Consider the following 26,677-nt stretch of genomic DNA (forward strand, 5'->3'; position numbering starts at 1 on the left):
CATTTTTTTAATGATATTTTGTCACCTATGCTTATTGAATGAATATCAGGTTTTTCTTTTGCAAATTCAATTCAAAATCCTATCATTTTTCCAGAAAAAAAAAACATAGGAATCCTTTCACCCTACAAGGAATTCGTCAAAATTATATGCGACTTGTCCTACCTTTACCCATTGGCGCCAACTCACAAATATATAGAGAAGACAAAATGTATTTTTTTTTTAATTTAGGCAACGGCAATTTTGATATTTTTCAATTTTTTCCCAGCAAGAATAACAAAAAAAAAATTTTTTTTAAATAAAAATGCCAAAATGGGTATTTTTCAAAATCTTGGGGGAACCTAGGAGGGGGCAATTAAACCTCCCCCAAAGAAAAAGACACCCCTGCCTTTACCAAAAATGAACAATGTAATGAGAATCTGATACTACACAATAAAACGCATTCATTACGCGGTTTTAGCTTTGTTTTGAAAACAGGGACGTACGCAGGGGGGATAGAGGCCTCCGGGCCCGCCCCCCCCCGAAATCTCACGATTTTTTCCATTTTCCCATAATTTTCTGATTTTTCTCACAGAATAATGGGTTTGAAGGATTTGCCCCCCCCCCCCGAAACAAATTGCCCCCCCCCCCCCGAAACAAATTCCTGCGTACGTGCCCGTTTAAAAACGACTAAAAACAGTAAGGAGCCAATTCTGAAGAAACTTCCAATTCTAAGAAACATGTTCTCGTGCTGAATCGACGTTTTGCTCACGATGCACACAAGAGACGATAGCAATATAAGAGACATTGAAGGCTCCTTACAACAAGGAACAACGTTAAATAATAAAAAACGCGGAAGCACTTTCTACTGTCTCCAGTATACAAGCCCAGAGAGTATAATATAAAGCACCAAGTGAAATAAAATTCATGTTGTCAACTATTTAATGGAATCTGAAATGTTCTTTAAAACAAAGATAAGAAGGAAAGAACACAAATATAATGAATAAGGACAGTAGGCAAGCATTTTAGCAAGACAGCTATGCTTTTAGCAGGAATGAGTTAAGTGAATCTCGCGATGCACGCAGAAAACAGGCTACACATATTTTTTTTTCGATCCTCAAACATGGCAAAACACTTAGTTTAGTTCTGGTTGGGAACTGACTTTCAATCTTCTGCATCAAAAACAAAAAAGGAACTTCCTCACTAATTTTCCTTTGCATTAAAATTTGACGGTTTTCTTAAGGAAGAAATAGATAATATGTTTCTTATTATTTTATAATTGGGTGACTGTCTTAAAATTTACTGTAATGCATGCTTAGAAAAAGAATAGGGGGGATGTTATTACAGGGAAGGGGTACTCTTAGAGAATGGGATATCAAAGGATTTTTCAAGGGTGTTAAAAATGCGAGAAAAATGCATTTCCAAGCCATATTTTTTTTTTGAGTGGATGGGGTCTTCCATCAACTATGGGGGATCCCACCCCCCTCTCTACAACAACAATCTATTGAATTTCTGCTAATTCCACGCTTGGCAGCATTTCTAAAAAATTTAAGGAATGGTCGAGGACTAAATTAGCAAAAAAGATTTCTGTTTATTACATACCATGTTTTCTATTTTTTAAACTTATCCAGAGATAAAGTAACAAGAAAACAGCAAAAAGAAAACCTCAATAAAGGATTTTCGACGTAACACCATTAAATTAGGTGATGTTTACATTTGGGCAAGATTAAAGAAGAAAATTTACATCAAGAACTTTGAATGAACTTTGTCAATGAATTATCTCTGAAAATAATCTAGTGAATAATCCGAAAGTTCATGATTTTGTGAATGACCCGAAAAGTTATTTATTTTGTTATATATAAATATGCTAGTTTCAATTTTATTATTTTAGTATTTCTACTGAAGACGATCGCTTTATATGTGACCGAAATATCTGGACTTTTGTACCAGTTTTTTCACTGTCTAAATAAATTGATTTATCCCCATTTGAACGTTTATTTGTTCCTCAATAAAGGGTTACAAAAAGCCTTAGCATACAAGTTTTCTAAGGTTGGTTTCTGTTTTTGCTCGATATTTTTGAATTTAAGAAACCCAAGGCAATAGAACACGTGCCTTTTTTAAATGTCTGGGATTTTCCCCTGGCCATTTTTCTTATTATAGAATTTTCTTTCCTTAAGCAGAAAGGCGTTGCTCTTAAATTTCCTTTTATCTGAAGAAAAAATACACTATTCGACATGCATCAAGTGGGGATGATTCAAAAACTATTTTAAAAGTAAAAATATGACTTCCCGTTGTTTTCTGTAAGTCCCGAGCAAAAGAAAACAATGTTTGAATAGTGCAGGCTTAGTAGAGTTATTTGTAAAATCAGGAATTTACAGTAAAAAAAAACTGTTTTCCTGTTTTTACTTTTTTAGTTACTGAGAATGACCTAGAATTTCCTGCTGATTCTGTGAATGCATATTGTATAATTTAGAGTTATCATGTGGGAAGAATTTGCACAAAAAATTAACTGAAACCTGGGGATTTCCCGGCAAATATACCCAGGGTGAACTCATGTTTAAGTTCCCAAATTTAATTTCGCAAATTTTCCCAAATTTAATGAAACACGCATCTTTATAATCAGCAGGAAACGAAGAACCTTTTCGCTATTTGAACAACAAAACCATACCAAATAAGTAATTTTTAGTTAAATCTTGAAACTCAAGTCCTTACTGGCAATCCTTCCCCTAAATCTATTAGAACGTCCAAACTTTGAATTGCTTTAACTCGGACACAATGGATTGGGAAACACATGGGGAGCATCATTAAAAAAAAAAAACTTTGAGACATCCACCCCAGTGGAACAAGGCTCCAAAGTCGAAAATCAGAAAATATACTGATGCATATTAAGCTGAAAACTTAGTAGATTTACAATGCCAGGAAGTTTTGCAGCAATCTTTGTCAAAGCGATATTTTGCATTTGTTTTCTCCACTATCAATTACACATTGTGGTTATATACCCACTAAACTTCAAAATCATAGAAAAATGGTCAGTGGGAAAATCTCAGACATTTAAAAAAAAGACACGTGTTCTATTGCTTTGGGTGGCTTAAATTCAAAATCGAGCAAAAACATAAGCCAAACTGAGAAAACTCGCATGTTAAGGCTTTTTGTTATCCTCTGTTGAGGGTTTTTCTTACGGATTTGTTGCTTTATCCCGGAATAAGAGTAGGAAAAACAGAAGTATTGTCTGCTAAATTTGTCATCGACCATTCCTTAAATTTTTCACGTCCGCCGAAAAAATTAATAAATGCTAAATGCTAATTAGTTTTTAATTTTTAAATAAAAATCAAAAATTAATAAATTCAAAATATCGAGCAAAAGCATAAGCCAAACTGAGAAAACTCGCATGTTAAGGCTTTTTGTTATCCTCTGTTGAGGGTTTTTCTTACGGATTTGTTGCTTTATCCCGGAATAAGAGTAGGAAAAACAGAAATCTTGTCTGCTAAATTTGTCACCGACCATTCCTTAAATTTTTCACGTCCGCCGAAAAAATTAATAAATGCTAAATGCTAATTAGTTTTTAATTTTTAAATAAAAATCAAAAATTAATAAATTAAAAATATCGAGCAAAAGCATAAGCCAAACTGAGAAAACTCGCATGTTAAGGCTTTTTGTTATCCTCTGTTGAGAGTTTTTCTTACGGATTTGTTGCTTTATCCCGGAATAAGAGTAGGAAAAACAGAAATCTTGTCTGCTAAATTTGTCATCGACCATTCCTTAAATTTTTCACGTCCGCCGAAAAAATTAATAAATGCTAAATGCTAATTAGTTTTTAATTTTTAAATAAAAATCAAAAATTAATAAATTCAAAATATTGAGCAAAAGCATAAGCCAACCTGAGAAAACTCGCATGTTAAGGCTTTTTGTTTTCCTCTGTTGAGGGTTTTTCTTACGGATTTGTTGCTTTATCCCGGAATAAGAGTAGGAAAAACAGAAATCTTGTCTGCTAAATTTGTCATCGACCATTCCTTAAATTTTTCACGTCCGCCGAAAAAATTAATAAATGCTAAATGCTAATTAGTTTTTAATTTTTAAATAAAAATCAAAAATTAATAAATTCAAAATATCGAGCAAAAGCATAAGCCAACCTGAGAAAACTCGCATGTTAAGGCTTTTTGTTATCTTCTGTTGAGGGTTTTTCTTACGGATTTGTTGCTTTATCCTGGAATAAGAGTAGGAAAAACAGAAATCTTGTCTGCTAAATTTGTCATCGACCGTTCCTTAAATTTTTCACGTCCGCCGAAAAAATTAATAAATGCTAAATGCTAATTAGTTTTTAATTTTTAAATAAAAATCAAAAATTAATAAATTCAAAATATCGAGCAAAAGCATAAGCCAACCTGAGAAAACTCGCATGTTAAGGCTTTTTGTTATCCTCTGTTGAGGGCTTTTCTTACGGATTTGTTGCTTTATCCCGGAATAAGAGTAGGAAAAACAGAAATCTTGTCTGCTAAATTTGTCATCGACCATTCCTTAAATTTTTCACGTCCGCCGAAAAAATTAATAAATGCTAAATGCTAATTAGTTTTTAATTTTTAAATAAAAATCAAAAATTAATAAATTCAAAATATCGAGCAAAAACATAAGCCAACCTGAGAAAACTCGCATGTTAAGGCTTTTTGTTATCCTCTGTTGAGTTTTTTTTACGGATTTGTTGCTTCATCCCAGAATAAGAGTAGGAAAAACAGAAAAAACGTTATGTTGATTAACAGAAATGTTGTCTGCTAATTTTGTCCTCAACCATTCCTCAAATTTTTCACGTTCGCTGGAAAAATCAAGAAATGCTGCCAAACGTGGAATTGGCAGAAATTTAGTAGGTTGTTGTTGCGGAGAGGAGAAGGATCCCCCATGAATTGGCGGGAACTCGCCTCTTCTTCAACCCAAAGAAATTTAAAAAAATGTGACCTAATATTCCATTCTCTAAGGAACCCCTTCCTTGTAGTAACATCCCCCCTATTCTTTTTGTAAGCATACATTGCAGTAAATTTTACGACGGTAACCCAAAAATAATAAGAAACATAGTATCTGTTTATTCCTTAAGAAAACCGTCAAATTTGAATGCAAAAGGAAAATTAGTGAGGGAGTTCCTTTTTTGTTTTTGATGTAGAAGTTCCCAAGTTTAGTCGGTATATAGCCACAATGTGTAATTGATATGATGTAGAAGAATCATACATTCCAAGAAGAATTTGGTCAAAAAAGATAGCAATTTCTTTAACGGTCGAAAAATATAACGTTTCTGCTTAAAACGAGCTTTATTCTGTTTTCCTGCCAGCTATTCAATGTTATTATCCTTGGATTGTACTAAGTGTACCTAAAATCCCCAAACCTAAAATCTATCCCAATCTATGTTATTATTTCGAAAAACGTAGCATGCACAAGCCAAGGCTACGTTACTTTGCCTTACAACATAAAGCCTGTATGTGTTTTAGACGCATTAGGTGTAAGAAAAATTTGGTTGAATGTCAATCATGAGGGATTGCCACAAAAACCCTTTACTAGTAATTACGAATTCACGTCACTGCACTGCGATTACTTATAGTTCTTAACCACTAGCATGTGCTTTATAATTCTTGCTTACAAGTCACTCTTAAATATGGGAGGAATCCCAATCTATGAAACATTGAAGCCTACTTCAGCCTGAACCATAAAAGTCACAGGCGTAAAATTTCTAGGACAAGCTCTCTGTGGCCGTAGGTACCTGGCTAAGAATTTCAAGCGAATCCTAACTCCTAACAATTTAGTGCGTAACCAAGGTGGGGACCAGAAATTACATATACCTCTGAAAGTTCATCAACTCTATTCTCTTGTTCCTAGGTAGAGGCCTTACAAGTCTCCAGCAAATCTGAGCACTTTCATGCAAAGGCCGAAGAAGGGGAGCACACCTTTCAAAGGCATCATTCTCACGTCCCAATAGTACGAGATACTTGCCTCATAAGTTTCATACCCGATTGGCGAAACAAGAGGTTACCAACCTTTCTGCAGAAAAGTTGGTGGTGTATGTGATGTTAGGTCATGAGGCCACTTCGTTTCTCCAATTCGTACAATTAAATACTCGTTTATAACTCCAGTTTCAACAAGCTATTATATGGAAGGCACAGAGGGCTAGTGGGTGTAGGAGGGGCCCCTGGCTCAGTTTGATTCTTCAATCGTAGATATTGAAACTTCCAGTTTTGTTCCAGTTCAAACAAGGTACAGCATGCCTGCCTTTTTCCTAAATAGTTAATGTTTTGAAGGGCGGGGAGGAAGAAGATAGAGGGGCCCGCTTTGACCTTTTATTCATGCAGATTATAAATCATAGTCCATCTCCAATAAAGCAACATTCAAAATTCCCATTTCTACTAAAATGTTGGGGGTGGGATAGGCAGGGAGGTGTTTTTGAAGGCACCCCTAGCCTATGTTGGTCCTCGAATCGTGGTGGTTGAAAATCCTAGAATAATTCCAGTTACAAGAAAGTCCAACATGCCTACCCTTGTACAAAAGAAAATCACCAGGGGATATTGGAGGGGTCTCCGACCCACTTTGTTTTAGCTATTTCAACTGAAAACACGAGATTCCAGTTTCAACAAGATGAATCACATACCTTTCTGCTAAAACTTTGGTGGTGCGACTGGCAGAAAGATGATAGATGGACCATAGCCTCCTTTATGCCTCCAATAATACATTAAATGTTCCTCCAAACGAGGCGCAACATGCCTGTCGGTTTACAAACAATTGGTAAGGCGAGGGGTTGATGAAGGGGCCCTAGGCCCACTGCGTGCCTCCAATTCTACTAATTGGTGACTCTTGCAAAATTCTAGCTTAAAAAAGCTGCCAAACACCTACCTTCCAACTAAAGAGTAGATGGTGGGTGAGGGAGATGTTGAGTGACCTTGGGCCGCTTAGGTCCTCCAGGCATACAGTTTGGGAGTAATTACAATGCTCCCAGTTCAAACAAATTGCAACACTAGTTTTCTGTAAAAAAAAAAAAATTAGAAGTGTGAGCAGTGTAGGCGGTTGTTGGAGCGGGTACTGGCTCCCTTTGGCCCTTTAATCGCACTGAAATTCTTTCGTGATTTCAACTGAAGCAGAGACTCAACATGCCTACCTTTCTGCTAAAACGTTGGCAGCAAGAGGGGCTGGATGGAGGTCTCTGTGGAAAGAATGAAGGCAGCTTTACGCTTCCAATAATGCAGATCGATGACATTTCCACAATTCTACTTCAACAAAAGGGCAATGTTCGCACCTTCCACCTAAAAAGTTGACGGAGAGTGGAGGAGGGGGTTGATGAGGCCACGGTTCGGCTTTATGTCTTCAGTGGTGACTTAGCTCATTTTTGTGCAGTCATTATCTGATTTCTTTTGAGATATGTACCACAAGAACGAAGATGTTAGCCCCTCAAAATTCTACATAACGTGCATCTCATGAACAAATTTTTGTACGAGAAAACCTTTTCTCACAAACTTTGATCAACTCATCAAGGATTACTGATAAACGTTGCATAAAATTGTATGTGTCATAATTCAAATGTTGATTGATTTTCTTGTTGCGGACAAACTTTAAAATATCCCTATTAAGAAAGTAGCAAAGGGCATACTCCCAATTCTACACATTATACCGTTCCTCCGTCTTAGTCCCAAAACAAGGGAGTATCCGGGATTTTTGTTCGGGTGTGGGGAAGGTTTACAATTTTTTTTAACGCACCACAACTGGTTTATATGCATTTGTTGCGTTTCTACGAGTAGGAAAAAAATTTCTGTGTGGGGGGGGGGAGGGTAGTCAAACCCGGAACCCACTCACTCCCTGGATACGGCCTTGTTCAAAAGGCAAAGAATAAAATGTCAAACTCAACCAAAACACAAAGAAAAATGGCTCGTAACAGAGGATGGCCGCACTTTCAGACCCGTCGGAAAATGCTCCTTTGAGGAATTTTGTAGTGGTCTACGTATTATTCTAAGAAGATATTTTGGCTATAGGGCCCAGCTATCATCGTACATCTGAGTTATTTTCATATTTTTGTGTGATTAGATTTTGGAACTGCTACCTGCTTGAATATAGCTCTGCACTAGAAAGCAGAAACATTACTGGACAAAACAAAAGCTTGACGGAACAACTTCAGATAGTCCCTACTGACATAGGCTACAAAAGTCTACTTGAGCTTGCGCACTGTTGGATCTGACTCAAGGACAAGCAACAACCATTCTTTTTACCCCAGCTAAGAATTATATGCAGTTTCTCTTACCTGAGATCCACAGGCTAATCCACAGATTAATCAACTCAACCAGGATCTCAGGTTAGATTAGCACTTTCTATAAGAGCCGCAGATGTTAGACCCTCATTATCTTCTAATAGAAAAATGAAATCGGCAGCACAGGAAAAGTAAAACAGGACAAAAACACAACTGTTGCTCCAGCTAAACCATTACCAAAGAATGAGGCAATTAAGGAAATAATTCTTTGACACCCGACCATTTCATATTATCCTTCTTGAATTTAATTATCCACAAATTTACACTGGGAAAACTACTTTGCTTAGCATTTAGAATAGAAGCTTTGTCATTCTTAGGTACTTTCTTGTAAAGTGAGAGTTAATCGTCTTTGAAATACCACCTTCCTTATTGGTTTTGGTTGATTCTCTTTTTGGGAGAAAGGGAGAAGAATTTGTTACCTAAGCAATTAATTCAAGCTGAGAGTAACTTAGAGAAAGATCAGCAAATGGTAAATGGATATAGAAGTTTATGTAATTCTGAGCAGTACATCTGTTACTGTGAATGTCAGAAATCTGGTTAATGTCGCCATTCACCGGTGAATGTCCAAAATTCCTTTTTCACGGCTTGGATTCAATTAGCTTTGTGAATCAGTTTTTTTCAGTTTTATGCAAGCTTTGATGTTAAAAGTCAAAGTTAGATTAAAAAGGTTATAAATCTCAGAAATGAGTTGAAAACCAAACTAACATAACCTGTTACCATTAAACCTTACAAAAAACTGAAAAAGTTGACTGGTAATGCTGACTAAATCCAAGGAGAAAAAAAAACGTATTTCAGACTTTCACCAGTGAATGTCGACATTCTCAACAATTTCGGACGTTCACGGTAACATATCCATTCCATGCTGTACTGTTAATTGTGGATTCTCTTTCCACCTAAAAAGTATATTTTTGCACAGGAATTTTTATAAATGCGGAAAACTTAAAAAGTGCGGCTTTAGACTGCTATTTTCCAAAAGGGAGTTGGGATTCTACAAACAAAGCTTTGGGGCAGGCCTCTCCACACCCTAACACCATCTTTCTTTGCGCAAGTATGATGATATTCACTCATTGACTTTCCCACTGTTTTATGACAAAAAAAACGATTGTTTTTGTAATTCGACTTTTAAAAATAGAAATTAACTGCCTTTAATCTTCCTAACTTTAATTAATGTTTTCTGATCGTTACTATAGTAATAAAGTGAAAATAATTGATTTGGGAAGAAAAAGGAATTGAGGTTCAATACAGCAAAACCATAATTGGCTTTGTGAACCAGAAAAAAAACTTATTGTCTTCAATGTAATTAATCCATAAATGTTGACATTCGTTACATGAAAATAAATAAGTGATTCCCAAAAAATAAGACAGGAAATGTAAAAAATCCAAACCAAGGTAAGAAAATAGTTTCACAACACAATAACTGGGCTCACTTCAATACCACTATGGCTTCATAACTGCAAAATGGAAAATATGTTTGTTTTAAATTGAGACCGGATAATGGTCAGAGATTTTTTATTAACTTCGGAAATAAAACAGGGGAGGAGGGGGACTTTCACCTCAACTGATTTAAAAAATTCATATTTGAGAGAAAGTATGCTAAAATGTGTGAAAATGAAAACCTTTGGCTCCAAAGCTGCATCAGGCACAGAGACAATTTTTGGGAGGAGGGGACAGAGAGGGCACTTGCTCCGGGTGCAGAAGTCTTAGGGGCACAAAATTTAAAATAAATAATCTAACAGTTACAATCATTTCGCAATTGGGCAAAATTTTGTAAATAAATGAAAATCTTGTTTAGATTTGACCTGAAAATTTTTGGGCGGCAGGGGGGAGGGCTATTCAGGATTTTGCCGGATGCACGAGAGGCCAGAAACACCGCTGACCAGGCACCTCCTATTTAGAAGAATCTATAAATCTCTCATGAGCCTCAAGACAGTATACATGCATATATATGTTCTCAGATAGTTTTAGCATATTTTTATGCAAAAACCTGCTATATGAGCCATAAACTAACGTAATTTGAATGTATTCACTCGAAATGGTTTTTTCAAATTCTTTTTATGTAGATTATGGAGCAATGTTTTCCAGAGCCTCAGAAAGAGCCAGGGAATTTTCTTAGCTAGTAAAAACACGAAACACTACTATGGACTGTGGTACTTTTCATGTAAAGTACTTTTTGCTGGATTTCTCGAAAATTGCGCATTACCTGAAAAAGTGGTATTTGAGTTCTTGGACCGTGAAAATCTTCTTTTTTTTTGATAGGGTGAATCACACTTCATTTACAAGGATTGCTATTTGTTCTTTTTTCAATCTCTGATGGTTTAAAAATGAAAGACAGATAAACATACAAAAACGGTTTATTACTAGAAACATTGTGCAATCAAGGTTACCTATCTTCATAATCACCGTGACAGTTAAAGCATTTCTCATATATTTCAACACGTTTTTTAATATTTCCATCTTCATAAAATCACACAGCCAATAATCTGAGGTGAGTGATGATGGTTTCTTTGGGCTCCTTGTCTGTTAGAACCCATCACCAACACCCCTTTCAACCTAACTCTTCAATTCAGGATAAGATGAAAGTCACTGTAATCTCTTAAAGACTTTGATATTTATCATATATTGAGACAATACACGAATCCTGCCAAACTTTATTAGGTTCTTTATGACACATAGCGTTCTAGTTTCAAATGAAACTAGCTTAATGAGCACAGCTTGTGACATCTGAGATCTCAGATGGCTTTGATTGTCTATGCTGGTTTGTGGCTGCAAAATGTAAAAAAAGTATATCCAGTTATTCTCCTCAGTCACTGCTTCCAGGCCATTACTACCAATACAGTAAATGTGATGAAGGTTGTTATGCCACAAACAGAGCATTGCAAATACCAGTGACCATGGTACTGGACAGTCTGTTGTAGTCTAGCTGAATGCTGCCCACTTGTTTATGAAATTCGATATGCTCTCATATGAAGGGACAATTTTGACTATGGTTCCCCAAAGGTAGTGTCATTGGTCCAACACTCTAAAATTTATATTAATGAACTGGCTCTTATTACTAGCAAGAAAATGACTTTATAAGCTGGTGACTATAAGGTTACTAGTCCTATCAATTGTTCCTCAATCCCTGCAAATACAACAAATTTAATTTGGTCCTAAACTTCTTTATTTTAAGGTAGGTAAATGCAGGGTTATTCACATTGAACACAACAACCCCAAACACGCATGTGCGATAGCTGACAGCCTCAACACAATAGGCAAGATAGAATCAGTGAAGAAGTAAAGGTAGATTACTACAATAATAGTCTGATCTTACCATGATAATAGGAGACAATGGGGATTCTAAAGAATAGTTGCCTGGAATATACAATATTCACTTGTAACACTATTATAAGTAGACTGTCAAATTAGATTGTCTAATATTTTATTATATAAAAAGAAATAAGGAATTCTTCAGCACAAACTTGCAAAGAATCCATATCTGTTTAAAGGCTGTTTTTATGACAACACCAATACGGGCAGCTAAAGAAAAAGCCATTGCTAAAGTATCTGAAGTAATCAAAATCCAAAAACGTGTCAAAAATGAAAATGAACAGTAAAGACACGTATGGTTAGAAGATAAACGAAAAGGAGAACTAGAGCGTTTGAAAAATGAAAATGAACAGCAAGGACACGGGCGGTTAGAATATATGTGAAAACGACAATTAGAGCGTATCAAAAATGAAAAAGAACAGCAAAGACACGCATGGTTAGAAGATAAACAAAAAGGAGAACTAGAGCGTTTGAAAAATGAAAATTAACAGCAAAGACACGGGCGGTTAGAAGATATGCGAAAACGACAATTAGAGCACATCAAAAGTGAAAAAGAAGAGCAAAGATACACGTGGTTAGAAGATAAACGAAAACGAGAATTAGAGCGTGTCAAAATGAAAATGAAGATCAAAGTCCACTAAACTAATGTTAAATTGTTTGTTTGTTTAGAATAAATCTCTCTCTCTCTCTCTAAAGACACAGGCGGTTAGAAGAACAGCGGCGTCGTAATCTTCGTTACCAACAACGTGTGGCACAAAACTAAGTACATACGTACAAAGATGCTACGTGTGGCACGAGACTCAGTAAATTTTATATATAAGTCTTTGGGACCCCTCAACGTTGCTTGTATTCACTGTGGAGCCCTCCATTTTCCCGAGGAAAGAGTAGCAAACAAATGTAATTCGTTTAAAGATTGCTGCTTGCATGCTCGAATTGCAATGTCACCACCTTAATTTCCAATTGAATTGGCTTGCCTTTTCTTTAGGACATCACTTGCTCTCTGAAGAGTTTCATAATCGTATTCGAAATTTGAACTCGTGTTTTGCTCTAGCTTCATTCAACATAAGCGATGATCGAACCATATATAGTCGGAATATATTTAGCTTATTAGCTGGACAAATTTATCATAAATTGACCCACCTTCATATGGCCAAATGTACTTTTTAGACCACAATGAAGCAGTTGAGGAACGCCTCGGACATCCTTTAAATTATGGGATCTCTCGTAATTTAATGAAACTCTTGGAAGAAATATTGAGAGATTCAAAAGACTATGCCAAAGGTTACAAAAAAAATGCAAGAAGTGGAGGATGATGCAAAGCAGCTTGCTGCTTCACTGGGAAAACAGCCTCCAAAGTGCAGCTCATTTTTACTTTGCCAGATGGTTTAGATTATAGACAGTTTTACCCTCCTGCATGTAATGAGGTATGCGTTGTGCTTACTCTTAATGCTGACCATAGTTTTCCACCAAATAAAATGGCTGTAAAACAACGTGGAAAAAATCTTGTCATTTCAAAAAATACTGACCCTCATGTGGAGCCCTTTACCTACCCAAAGTTTTATCCAGCTGGAACTTCAGGATGGTCAAGGGGTATGCTACTTCAAACACCTTATGTATGTCGTTCATATATAATATGGTTTGAATTAGCAAGGAATCGTATTGCTTTTCGACCTGAACATGCGAAAAGCCTTTCTGTGCAAGCTGTAATACCCGATTTACGTGGGATTGGTTTTAAGGCTTTGCATTTTGGTGGAAGACTTTTCCAACAGTACCTTGTTGATACTGTTATTCGTGTTGAGCATGATCGTATTGATTGGAAAAAAATTTAACCAGAAAACTACGTAGGTGTTACACAACTTCTTAAAGACTTAGCCTCGAAACAGGACGCGTTTGTTGGTGAAAAAGTTACTATCGTCATCATTCGTTGGATCAACATGCTACTTTGCTGAACATTTTGAAGACGCCTGGGCTATTGTTCATCGCCATGGACCCTCAGATTTCTTTATAACTACGACTTGAAATCCTGATTGGCCTGAAGTTATAGAAACAGAAAGTATTAAACTTGATGATAACTCTATTATAGAACAGTCCCCTCAAGATCGTCCCGATCTCATTACTCAAATTGCTAAACTGAACTTTGACGATATAATCAAGTATATTGATAAGTATCATATATTTGTAAAGGCGGCAGCATATGTGAATACAATCGAATTTTAAAAGCGTTGACTACCACATATGCATATGTTATTGATCATGAGTCCTCAGGATCGAATCAATGATCCAATTGAAATTTATAATCTAATTTCAGCTGAAATTCTAAACTCCAACGATCCATTATTAAGAGAATTAGTCTTAAAGTGGATGATTCATAATCCGTGTGGGAACTTAAACCCAAATGCGAGTTGTATGATTAATAAAAATGGAAAATTTCAGTGCCACTTTGGTTTCCCATAGCAGTACAATTCTGTCACGTCTCTAGCGGATGCTGAAAAACCAACGTATCAACGTCGTTATGATCCCAAGTTAGACGAAATGAATAGAGAAGAATTTTCACATGACCGTGCTGTTTATCAAAAAGATTCAATAATCGTAGAATTACTTGTGATAATCATCATGTCGCCACATATAATCCTTATATGCTTAAAAAATACCAACGTCACATAAATGTCGAATATATAGGAAATTTAGGTCCGGTAAAGTATCTATATAAATACAATACAACTACAAGGGACATGATTGTGTTTCAATAAAGATTGTCGAAAATAAACGGTACATGGTTTTCAATGAAGCAGAAACCTATGTAGAAGGACGCTGCATTCCACCAACTGAAGCATGCTGGTAACTATTTAGTTATGATGTCCAGAAAAAGAGCCATGTTGTTCAACGTTTAAATTTTCATTTGCAGGACGTTATCTAATGCAAAATATCAGCCAAGCCCAAGAAGATTTGGTAGATATAGGACAACAACACTCAATGTTGTAAGCATATTTTCAAAACAACAAGGCATTAAAACGAATGAAAAAGAATTCTATTATTGGGAAATGCCTGAACACTATTGATGGAATGGCAATACCAGTGCATGAAAACAAAGAATCCGTCAATTACGTGTCATTGAACAAATTCACAAAGTAGATTTTATGGTTTTTCCTGAGTGCTTTTATTTACAAGTACTTTTGTATCTTGTGAAGAATGCAACAAGTTTTGAAGATCTTAAAACAGTTGATAACCTTGTATATTCCACATCATAGGCAGCGCAATCGCGCTGCCTAAGTAAAGAACGACGTTGGCACAATGTATTATTTATTTTTTGTTTTCCATACCAGGGCACTTCGAATCAAAGAATGGAAACTTCGAAACCGGCTCATTTGATTGGAATGGCTTGTGCCCTTTTTAATAGTCGAAAATGATTGGAAGGCAACTATGATTGGAGGGCAACTAATCCCCCTGTCACAACCACCTTCTCCCCAAACACATCCAATCAAAATTTTGAGATAGCCATTTTGTTTCAACGTAGTTGAAAGTTCTGGAAACTAGGTCTTTGAGGATGACAACACCCAACAACCCTCAGGACAGGGGTGGTAAGTTATGCCCTGGGGGCATATACGGTTTTTATAGAAAGTGTTGTCGTAGAAACTTCAAAAAGGGCGCATTTGATGGGATATTGAAATGGCTAGTGCCCTTTTTAAATAGTCAAAAGTGATTGTAAGGCAACAAACACCCCTTCCACGCTGACCATTTATCCAAACACATTCAATCAACATCTTGAGATAGCCATTTAGTTCAAAGTAGGTGAAAGGTCCGAAAATTATATCGAAGAGGATGACACTCCCCCCATAGCCCTCAGAGTAAGGGTTGTAAGTTAAGCCCTGGGGGCATATAAGGTTTTTATTGAAAGCGTTGTTGTAGAAACTTGAAAAAGGGCTCATTCGATTGGAAATTCAAAGGGCTAGTGCCCTGTTTAATAGTCTAAAGTGATTTGAGGGCCACTCACCCGCTTCTCACGTCCATCATTTCCCCAAAAAAATTTTCACCTTTTCAAAATTTTTAGATAGCCATTTCGTTCAATGAAGTTAAAAGTTTTAGAAATTAGGTATTTGAGGATGATAACCCCCCTCAGAGCCCTCAGGGCAAGGGTTGTAAGTTATGCCCTGGGGGCATATAAGGTTTTTTATAGATATTGATATTGTAGAAACTTCAAAAAAGGCTCATTCAATTGGAAATTAGAAGGGCTTACGCCCTTTTTAACAGTCGAAAATGGTTAGAGGATAACTAACACCCCTCTGACACCCACCATTTCTCCAATCACATCCAATCAAAATTTTGAGATAACCGTTTTGTTCGACGTGGTAAAAAAAAAAGTCTGGAAATTATGTTTTTGATAATGACACTCCCCCCACACCCCTCATGGCAAGGGTTGTAAGTTATGCCCTGGGGGCATATAGGGGTTTTTTTTATAGAAAGCGTTGTCGTAGAAACTTCAAAAAGGAATCATTCGAATGGAAATTGAAAACGGCTAGGGCCCTTTTTAATAGTCGAAAGAGATTGGATGGTAATTAACCCCCCTCTCACGCCCACCATTTCTCCAAACATATCCAATCAAAATTTTGAGATAGCCATTCAGTTCAACGTAGTTCAAAGGTCCGGAAATGATGTCTTTGAGGATGACAACCCCCTCACAGCCCTCAGGGCAAGGGTTGTAAGTTATGCCCTGGGGCATATAACGTTCTTATAGAAAGCGTTGGCAAAAACTTCAAAAGGGGCTCATTCGATTGGAAATTGAAAGGGCTAGTGCCCTTAGTTGGAAGTGATTGGAGTCCAACTAACCCCCCTCTCACGCCCACCATTTCCCCAAACATATCCAATCAAAATTTTAAGATAGCAATTTTCTTCAACGTAGTTGAAAGTTCTGGAAATTCGGTCTTTGAGGATGACAACCCCCCAGCCCTCAGGGCAAGGGCTGTAAGTTATGCACTGGGGGCATATAAGGTTTTTATTGAAAGCGTTGTCGTAGAAACTTCAAAGGGCTCATTTGATTGGAAATTGAAAGGGCTAGTGCTTTTTTTAATAGTTGAAAGTGATTGGAGAGCAACTAACGCCCCTTTCACGCCCGATTTCCCCAAAAATATCCAATCAGAATTTTGAGATAGCAATTTTCTTCAACGTAGTTGAAAATTCTGGAAATTAGGTCTTTGAGGACAAGCCCTCAGGACAAGGGTTGTAATTTATGCCCTGGGGGCATATAAGGTGTTTATAGAAAGCGTTGTTGTAGAAACTCAAAAAGGGCTCATTTGATTGGATATTGAAAGGACTAGTGCCCTTTTTAATAGTTGAAAGCGATTGGAAGGCTTGACATTTTTATAGTAAAGATTGATGTGGGTAAAATGTATTAGGCCTATTATTTTTTTTTTTTAGACCAGGGCACTTTGTATTGAAGGAGCTGTCTTAGGAACTTCAAAAAGGGCTCATTCAATAGTCGAAAGTGATTGGAGGGCAACTAGTCCCCCTCCCATGCCCACCCTCCCATTTGCCCATTATGTTTAAAAACTAAATGTTGCCTTGAGATTAAATCAAAATGCACTGTGTTAACGCTAATTCCCAATAAAGCCTCTCAGCAGTATCCCAAGAACGACTGAGTGTATTATGTTTAAATTTTTGGGGCTACTTCTGCTCTTAAAATTTAACCAAATCAAAATAGCGAAAGTGTATCCAATCTATCAAAAGAAAGTAAACAATTTTTTTTGCAAATGGTATCAAATTTTCTATTTCAGGTCAACTAGAGGAGGTATGAAACTAAATTAAACACTACTATTTGAGTCCAGATTTTTAAAAGGGTGTATGTTGTTAAAAATTGCTGAATTTTTTTTTCTCCAGTAGGGCTCTATGCCTTCCCAAGGCCAGAACATAATTTGCACTTTACTGAAAAAATACAAATGAATGTGCATTGTCAGTTTAATATAAATATTTAGTAATTAAAATGTTAATATTATTTGATTTATTAAAGTTATAAAAGTAAAAACATTTATATTTTTTTTCAGTGAAGTGCAAATTATGTTCTGGCCTTGGGAAGGCATAGGGGTTTTTAGCCCTACTCATGTTAATTTCTGTTTGTTTGAGTTTGACTCGGTTATTTATTGTAATTTCTGCTCGTTTCATTTATTTTCATTTATTTATATACTTGGGTTTCATTTATTTATCAATGCTGATTTGTGGTAGTTTTACGCTTGGTAGATTATTTGATTATATTTTTGCTCATTTTTGGTTTAACGGAGTTCTTTACTTTTCTTTGAAAAACTTATTTCGTGGAAAAAGTTTTTAAATTAATTAGTACAAAAAAGCATGCCTGGCTCGTGGCCTTGAATTCGATGATAAACAGTGGTTCGACACTCTAAAAGAATTGGCACTGTCCAAAATGCCTTCTGTAATGCAAATACTCTTCACACAGGTTCTTGTTTTTAGTAATCCTACAGATCCAAAAGCTCTTTGGAAAAGATTCAAAAATCAGTTGACAGAGGATTTCATTCAGCATGCAAGACAAAATAATTTAACTGAAGATCTTGTAGTAAAGCATGTTGATTGTATTATTGCATCAAAGTTAAATACAATGGCAATAGAAGGTCAAAATTTTAGTCTGGGTGGAACAATACAGCAAGGACAACATTGAGACCTATGAAAATGACCAAAGCTTAGAATTTCTAAATTCCAGTGAGTCAGACTAGAGATACTAAACCAGTACTAGAGATAGTATATATTGGCTTCTGCAAGGAAAAGAGTTTGACATTGTTGACAATATTTTACAGGCTGTCAATGATCCTAATTATTTTGAAAAAAAATGTTTTTTCATAGATGGACCAGGTGGTACTGGTAAAACATTTGTTTATAAGACCTTGCTTCACATTCTGTGTGGAAAAAGTTACGAAGTACAATGTATGGCTTATACAGGAATAGCAGCAACTTTATTGCCATTTCGACTAACAACACACAGAACTTGAATGTTCCACTTTCCTTACATTTTGTTTCCTGTATAAAACCTGGTTCAAGCCGAGGTTTAGAATTAGCTCAAGAAGATGTTTTCCTATTTGACAAAGCACCTATGCTTCCCATGTATGGCTTATAAAATATTGATCATTTGTTGCAGTCTATTGCAAATACAAACTTACCATTTGGTGGAAAAATCTTAATTGCTGGATGGATTTCCAACAGTGTTTACCAGCTCAACACCAAAGCAACCGCACAAAAAAAACTCAGTTTATCAATAAAAAAAAGGCATCTTTGGAAGAATTTCAAACATGTTTCCTTTGAGAAAAATATGCGGGTCGATCCTGAACAGGAAGCATTTGTAAAGTGCATCCTCGTACTAGAAAATGGAAACTTTTCTAAAAATGAACTTAATGAACTTGAATTATCGGAAGATATAATTTCAACTGGTAATTTAGTTGAGGAAGTATTTGGGGAATGTTTGTCCAAACAAAGTTTCCATTTAATGAAAGATCGAGTTATGTTAGCTTAAATCAACAACGAAGTTAGTAAAATAAATGCGAAAATTGTCGATCCCCTTCCAGGAGAATACAAATTATATAAAAGTTACGATTCTGTAAAAGATGAAAAAATAGGAGGAATTGAATTTACTCCAGAATTCCTCAATTCAATTGACACAGCAGATTTACCACCACAAGACTTAAAAATAAAAAAAATATGATAGTTATGCTTTTGTGTAGCTTAGATGTTTCAGAAGGGATGTATAAAAGTTATTCAGTAACATCTTATTGTTACTGACTTATTTAAAGTCATAATTAAGGCAAATATAACTACTGGGTAAAAATCAGGTAAAGAAGTCCACATATCCTGAGTTACAGTGGACTCTCGCAAAGGTCAACTTGGATGTACTTTTTGATGACATCAATTTCCACTTTGACCCGCATTTGCCATGACTATACACAAGTCATAAGGGAAAACTTTTGAATTTGTTGGCACCAACACTAATACACCAGTTTTTAATCATTAAATGTTATATGTTGCATTTTCTTGTGTGAAAATATAACATAGCTTAAAAGTACTGGTACCACCTGAAAATGAACAAAGAACATATAACGAAGTGCGGAAGGAAGCCCTGATAACTACCAAAGAAACGTCTTATTGTTAGAGTGATATTTCTTTTTTGATCATCAATGCCTACTATACATTCGTTAAAAAAACAAAAGTTTCTCTATACATATTTCATAATGACAAAAGATGAGTCGAGGTAAAATGAACCAATCAAATTGAAAATGATAGCAATGATTATTAGGTTTTGGATTTTGAAATGGATAAGGTCATCAATACCTTCCATACCTTTGAAAATCAAAAACCTGGACTAGATAATTTGTTGGAAGAAAAAGAAGTTTTCTTCCCTCCATCTGAACAATTAAAAGAAACAAAGATTCAGCAATATGTCTTTGATAATGACAAAAGACAAGCCAAGGCAAAAGAAGAATTGTTTGTCCCATCACCTAAACAGTTGAAAGAAACAAAGGTTTGGCAATATGTCTTTCATGATGACAAAAGACAAGTCAAGGCAAAAGTTAAAGGTCCAGTAAAAAAAATATGTAATTTTACAGAGGCACTACTTCTAATTTGAGGTCCCTTTGGACGTCATGACAGACCCGGCGGGGGAGCTGCTAGATTCCCAGTATTATATATATGTATAAATAAAATTATCCAAGACTGGTTACAAGGTTTAAAAGCAGGTATCTGACTAGATCATGTTTGTTTAATAATAGAAATAATTTTGTCTGACAAAATAATTGAAATAGAAATATGATAACAAGACTAGTAGATGAAACATCATTTAAGTGACAAGATTAATTGGCTAATTATAGATATATATAGTGCACAGGCCTAATGCCACTGTTTGCAGAAAGGATCAATAAATGACACTATCATTAATCATTGTGGCTTTGAGATATCCTTTGTGGCAAAAAAAAATGGAAAATAGAAGATTGAACTTGTTTAATAGGTTATTTAAATGTGTTTTATGGTTACAATTGCAGTTGGTCTGATGCATAAAATACATTGCAGAATCGTTAGTCTGATATTGCATGGGATCCAAGACTGTATTCAGGGGAGGGGTTTGAACCATACACCCTCCTCCCTCCAAAAAAATGTCCAACTTGTAAAACATAATAAAATACTTGAAAACACATTTTTAAAGTTTTTGTCATACCCCCCCCCCCCTGAACATAAATACTGGATATGGCCCTGATGGGATCACATTAGTTTTGCAGCAATCAATGGTCATACCAACTTATATTTGACAGAATCAGTACATCATTCAACATACCCATTTTTATAAGGATAAGACCCTTCACAAATAATAAAAAATTGCAAGTCAATGTGTTGTTTTCAACCATATCATGAGTATATAACAATATTTTCCCAAGGTGTACATTAAAAGAAATGAGTTGGAGCTCCTCAAAGTGAAACCCAACTATACTCATGTGTAGTGTAGGCAACAATATTTATGAGAATGTCCCATGGTATGTTGCAGAAAAAGAAAACTAGACAAACACTTCTTTATTTTCACAATCCACTGCTTATTTAAATTCTATGATTATTACATTATACAGGATCTCCATAAAGAATCTTTTTAATCCAAATAATTTATTACACAAGCCGTTGTTGAATTTTTTTTTTTAATCAGTATTTATTCTTCAACTGAGTAAAATAGACACATAAACAAGGACCTTTAGCTGCATGAAGCACACCAAGACAATAGTCTACTTGATTTCTTGTCATGTTCCCTGTAGGAGAGCCTCATCAACAATGACAATGGCATTATGAATCCTTTGCTGCAAGTCAGCAATATCCAGCATCTTTGTTTAATATACAGAATATTCTACATGAAGCCACAGAAAAAAAAAGTTAAAGAAGTGATGAAATCTGACAAAGATGAAGGCTATGGATTTGGCCAATCACTTCCAAACCATTGGTGTAGAAATGTTTGAGCAAAGAGCAGGCAAATACCCAGTCCCCATTTTGGTGGTGCATAATCTTTGCTGGAAAAAGAAGGTTGGCTATAAGCCAATCAGTTATGGAGCAGGCAAATACCCAGTCCCCATTTTGGTGGTGCATAATCTTTGCTGGAAAAAGAAGGTTGGCTATAAGCCAATCAGTTATGGAGCAGGCAAATACCCAGTCCCCATTTTGGTGGTGCATAATCTTTGCTGGAAAAAGAAGGTTGGCTATAAGCCAATCAGTTATGGAGCAGGCAAATACCCAGTCCCCATTTTGGTGGTGCATAATCTTTGCTGGAAAAAGAAGGGTGGCTATAAGCCAATCAGTTATGGAGCAGGCAAATACCCAGTCCCCATTTTGGTGGTGCATAATCTTTGCTGGAAAAAGAAGGTTGGCTATAAGCCAATCAGTTATGGTGCCAATATTACCTGGTCAAAGGACCAACACCAATTATTGCCTTGTTGAAAAAATGCACAAGATTCCACTCCACACACTTTGGAGTTGTGAAATTTTAAATCTCTAGTCAGATGAGTGTGTTATGGCCTCAGGTTCTTATATTGTATCAATTTAATTTTCCCTGAAAGACAAAGATTTGCTTCAACACTCAAACGAAACTGGCTTGAGGAATTCCTCATCCTAAGGAATGCATTTCAGCATATTGAGAGCAACTCTTCCTGTTTTTGCTTGCCAATTGTGTCAAGCGCCTAGAACAGCTATGCTCTATAAGCATAAGACTGTAGGTTTTTGTGGAGGACCTTGTGTACTAATAAAGACTTTAATAACAATTATTGAAATCAAATAAATCTAACTAAAATATCTTATCAACTCCCCATGTAATATTCTTTAAGTGTAAAGAGTATTTATGGGCATCCTGTACATTGAACAATAAAAAGAAAATCAATGATGAACAAAGATCTGAGGCTTGGGTGGAGGGGACAAGGTATTGAAATGTATTCTTAAGATCATGGGGGTGATAAGAAGGAAAACGTTTTTTTTTTCTGGCTTCCAGAAGACTGATTTGGGGAAAGAGGAGACCCCTTGTGACATGTATAGTATGTATAGTATAGGTATGTATAGGTAAGATAGGTGTGTATAGGTAAGATAGGTAAGTATAAGTGTGTGTGTATGTATAGGTAAGAGCAGTAGAAATAATAATTTTATTGTTAAAGCAAATCTTTTGTAGCATTGGTGATTGATTTTTTTTTTTTTTTGTTGAATGCATGTCATGCCTAAACAAGGAGGACCATAATTTGGCTACAAAACCATACAAGGCAGTAGGGTATACCAAGCAACTTTGACTGCTATTCCAAACCAATAGAACAAAACTAGAATAATGGCTAAACTGACAGCAGATTATGTGAAGCTGAAATGAGCTTTAAAGATCTCTGAGAATTAATGATAAAGAAACCTTTCCTTGTTTGAAAATAAGGAAAAACTGGGGTTTAGTCTTTTAGATAACTTAAAAGAATGTTTAGCTGGGTGAATGAAACTATCAAAAATGCATCTAAAGCCTATATTTGGACCATGACAAGATGAATTCAAGTGCTCACCTCTACCAGTGTTGTTACTAGCCAAAATATTTGGGGGGAGGGGAGCAAGAGATTTTACCAACTAGCAGGTAATTCTTACTCACTGTTTTTTGTCAATAATTAACTTAATGTTCATTTTGAATACAATATGTAAAATCACTGCACAAGTCAGTAAAACTGCTGCATTTACCAACCAATATTTAGATTTTGGTACGTATCCTGTCACTATTTTAATGATGTTTATTTAACCAACTGGAAAGTTGTGGCACCATCTATAAAATCATGGCAGGAGTCAGTAAGACTGCTGCATTTACTGACCAAGTTTGAAATTTCTGCAGATGACATGTCAGTATTTTCATGGTCTTTATTGAACCAAACAAAGAATTTTAAATGCATTGCAAAAATCATGGTGCAAAGCACCACAATTTCATCAAATTATTTTTTTCTTACCAAGTGACCAAATCACTGCTGGGTGGGTGTCCCCCCCACCCCATACATGACAGCCCTAACCTCTACCCATGTCTCATTCCAGGATATGCTAGTGAGCTCTCACAAACTGTAAAATGTTGTTTTTGGGAATGAAACTCAGAAATTGCATGAAAAAGGCTGGAAATAGCCCAAACAAGGCAAGAATTCTAAATGAGTTGTTTTTGCTATCATGGAAAGTAGCCCTCAATGGGAATAACAATTTAAGTAGGACTTTCAGCCAGTAATATGAGGATCTTTTTTTCAAATTGGTGCAAGCTTGTCTTGTCTTGAATTAGACTTAGAATTTTAACTCTCTTTAATTTTGTTTGAATCAAGTAAAGTGTTTACCCAATTTGCAAGCTGAGGAACAAGCAATTATGAATGATTAAATCAAGCTGCAAAAGCAGCAAACTTTAGGAAGTATCCTAGGGCTATCTTTGACCACATAAGGGGAGAGACAAGCTGGGATACTTATGATATTAGTGACATAGAAAAAACACTGAATCAAAAATCTAATAGTAGGCTATAGGTAAATTGTTTTTCCTATGTGACTTCTGGGTAAATTTCTAGTGGGTCATATAATTTAACTAAGATGAAAGTGAAAACGTCATTTGATGCCCTTTTTATGCTCTTTCATAATTCAATATGGTAATCACTTCTGGTGCTAAGTGCATCTTGAGCCCTTATAGGGGCCCCAAAGGTATTTCATTTTTGTAACCACAGAAAAAAGTTATCAACACTAGCTAAGTTATTGAAAAGTGATTAAAAACATATCACTAGTTTATAAATAAGTTTTTCAGGAGTAATCTATATTCCAAAAATGCTTCTTTATAACAATTTAAACCTCATTTATCAGGCAACAAGCCTAAACTGTTTTCCTACTGTTTCAAGTTTTTCAAATGCCATCAATAAAAATAGCACTGAATTTTGCAATTCAGAACTTTGTTGTCAACAATTCAGGGTATATATTTGCACATCAAGTGGGTTGATGGGTGGGGGGAGGGGGGTAAATTTCATGGTAAATTTGCAGTGGGTCATATAATTTAGCTCGGATGAAAGTAAAAACATAATTTGACACTTTTTATGCTCTTTCATAATTCATAAAAAATGCCTTTGGGGCCCCTTTAAGGGCTCAAGATGCAATTAGCCCCAGAAGCAATTATTGAATTATGAAACAGCACAAAAAAAGGCATCAAATGTTGTTTTCATCTTCATCTTAGCTAAATTATATGGCACACTAGAAATTACCAACTTCTGTTCTATAGATAGTCTTAACCCTATATCCCAGCCAGCTCCCTAATGGAGCCAGATAGACCTATAGCCCTAGGCTGCATACAAAAGTTTGATGATTTTGTTTGTTTTTAAATTAGCCTAGCATTATGAACCAAGTGCTGAAGAGGTAATAAGTACAAAAATAACCAAATGGCAAACCTATGAAACCAGCAAACTGCTGTACACAGCCTAGGGTCATGTCTGGCTTTGTTCAGGGGACTAGGACACAACTAAAACAGCAGTGATTATGGTAAAGTTCTACCAAATCATATTATTAAGTTAGGAATAAAGTGAATGCACCATTTGATGCCTTTTTTTATGCTGATTACGAATATAATAATCATTTCTATCGGAAATGAATTTCAGCCCCCCCCCTAGCCTATATATACCTAACCTAACCCTGAATTGGCATATATAGGGGGGGAGGGACTGAAATCCATTTCCGATAGAAATGATTATTATATTTGTAATCAGCATAAAAAAAGGCATTGAGTGGTGTATTCACTTTAGTCCTAACTCAATAATATGATTTGGTAGAACTTTACCATGATGATTATATTTGGAGAGAACATTGAATAGAGAACCTGATGCTATCTTTTTTTTTTTCTCCAATCTGATTGCTGTTCAAGATAACCTAAACAACCTTAGGCTAAACAATTTTGCTAAAATTTCAAATTTAGCTTAGAACCTAGCTCAAATCCTGATACCCCTTTTTTCTCGCATAAGAGAAGCAGACTACATAGCCAAAAACGCAGTATTCTTAAGATCTTAAGGCCTTCATTGGCATATCCCTATGCACTACTAAATTTCCTTGTTTAATAGCCTAGCCTAAGGTTGTTTGGCTAAACTGCTGTGGAAGCTATGGTGCCCTGATAGTCTACTGCATACCTTGAACTTAGCTTGCACATTTAATAAATTCGACTAGGAAATGACTAGATTCTATAAGAATTTTTAAAGATTTCAAGAATTTCAAATTTGCATATTGGAAATTGGTTTCTTCAATTTCTTCTTAACATTGTGACGTGAACTGGATTTGAAATAATCTGTTGAGGATTGGAAACTTCCAGTGTCATGCAAACTTTCCAGAAAGTCTTGATCCGGCCGTCGTTTTCCAAGCCAAGAGTTGTGAAATTACTTTAAAAGTTTTTTTTTTCAATTCTACATTTTCATGAATCAACCCAGCGAAATTTTTCTTTTCTGTTTGGGGTATTTATGCTACAGGCTTTTTCTTTGAGTTTTTAAAATAGGCACCTAAAACTATTGCATGTGACCAGGGTTGAATCTCCAGCATTTTTGTTGGAGGGGGGAGAGGGGTCTATATCCGGATAGTCAAGGGTTATAGGATATATAATAAATATTTTCTCCACATTCTTTGGGGGCAACTACCCCCTCCCCCAAACGACACCCCTGCATATGACTCTGTTTTGCACTAAATTAGGAATCTAATTATGTTGCAGCCTGGAACACTTCCATAACCTGGTTTAATCTCCATAAACTAACCCTGTGTTTGTCGCTCTGGTGAACTCGCCCTCCTTTCATGGTTGCAGCGGCAGCTGCAATCTAGTAAAGAGCGAACCAGGGCCCATAGAAACCAAAAGTTAAAAAACGCGTTTAGAAAAAAACTGTGAAAAAAATTTCCATCTGACACTGATTCAGGAATGGTAACTATCGTTTCAGTTCGTATTTAAAATAAAAGTTTATTGGCAAAGAAATGTATGGTGATTTCGAAAAACAAAACCTTAAACCCCTCTAAAACGACGTCAGATCAAAATGAAAAGTGTACCATTGGAATCTGCATATTCGAAAACTTTATTCAGGGAAATTACAGTCCCAAACCTTGAAAAAAAAGAAAAATCACTTTTTTGTATGG

The 26,677-nt window shown here is 35.8% G+C and overlaps 1 protein-coding gene across 1 annotated transcript in view; it reads right to left on the reverse strand.

The window, feature by feature from the left end:
- Window positions 1–25,786, reverse strand: part of LOC148951951 (uncharacterized) — a 181,467-nt gene extending 155,681 nt beyond the window's left edge. The window contains exon 1 of the mRNA XM_089089106.1: window positions 25,696–25,786. The gene's annotated coding sequence lies outside the window, so the exon portion shown is untranslated. The remainder of the gene's footprint in view (window positions 1–25,695) is intronic.
- Window positions 25,787–26,677: the final 891 nt, after the last annotated feature.

The sequence above is a fragment of the Artemia sp. Qi Xiang Cuo genome, chromosome 5 (assembly GCF_049724085.1).
Source record: "Artemia sp. Qi Xiang Cuo chromosome 5, ASM4972408v1, whole genome shotgun sequence".
NCBI classification, from domain to species: domain Eukaryota; kingdom Metazoa; phylum Arthropoda; class Branchiopoda; order Anostraca; family Artemiidae; genus Artemia; species Artemia sp. Qi Xiang Cuo.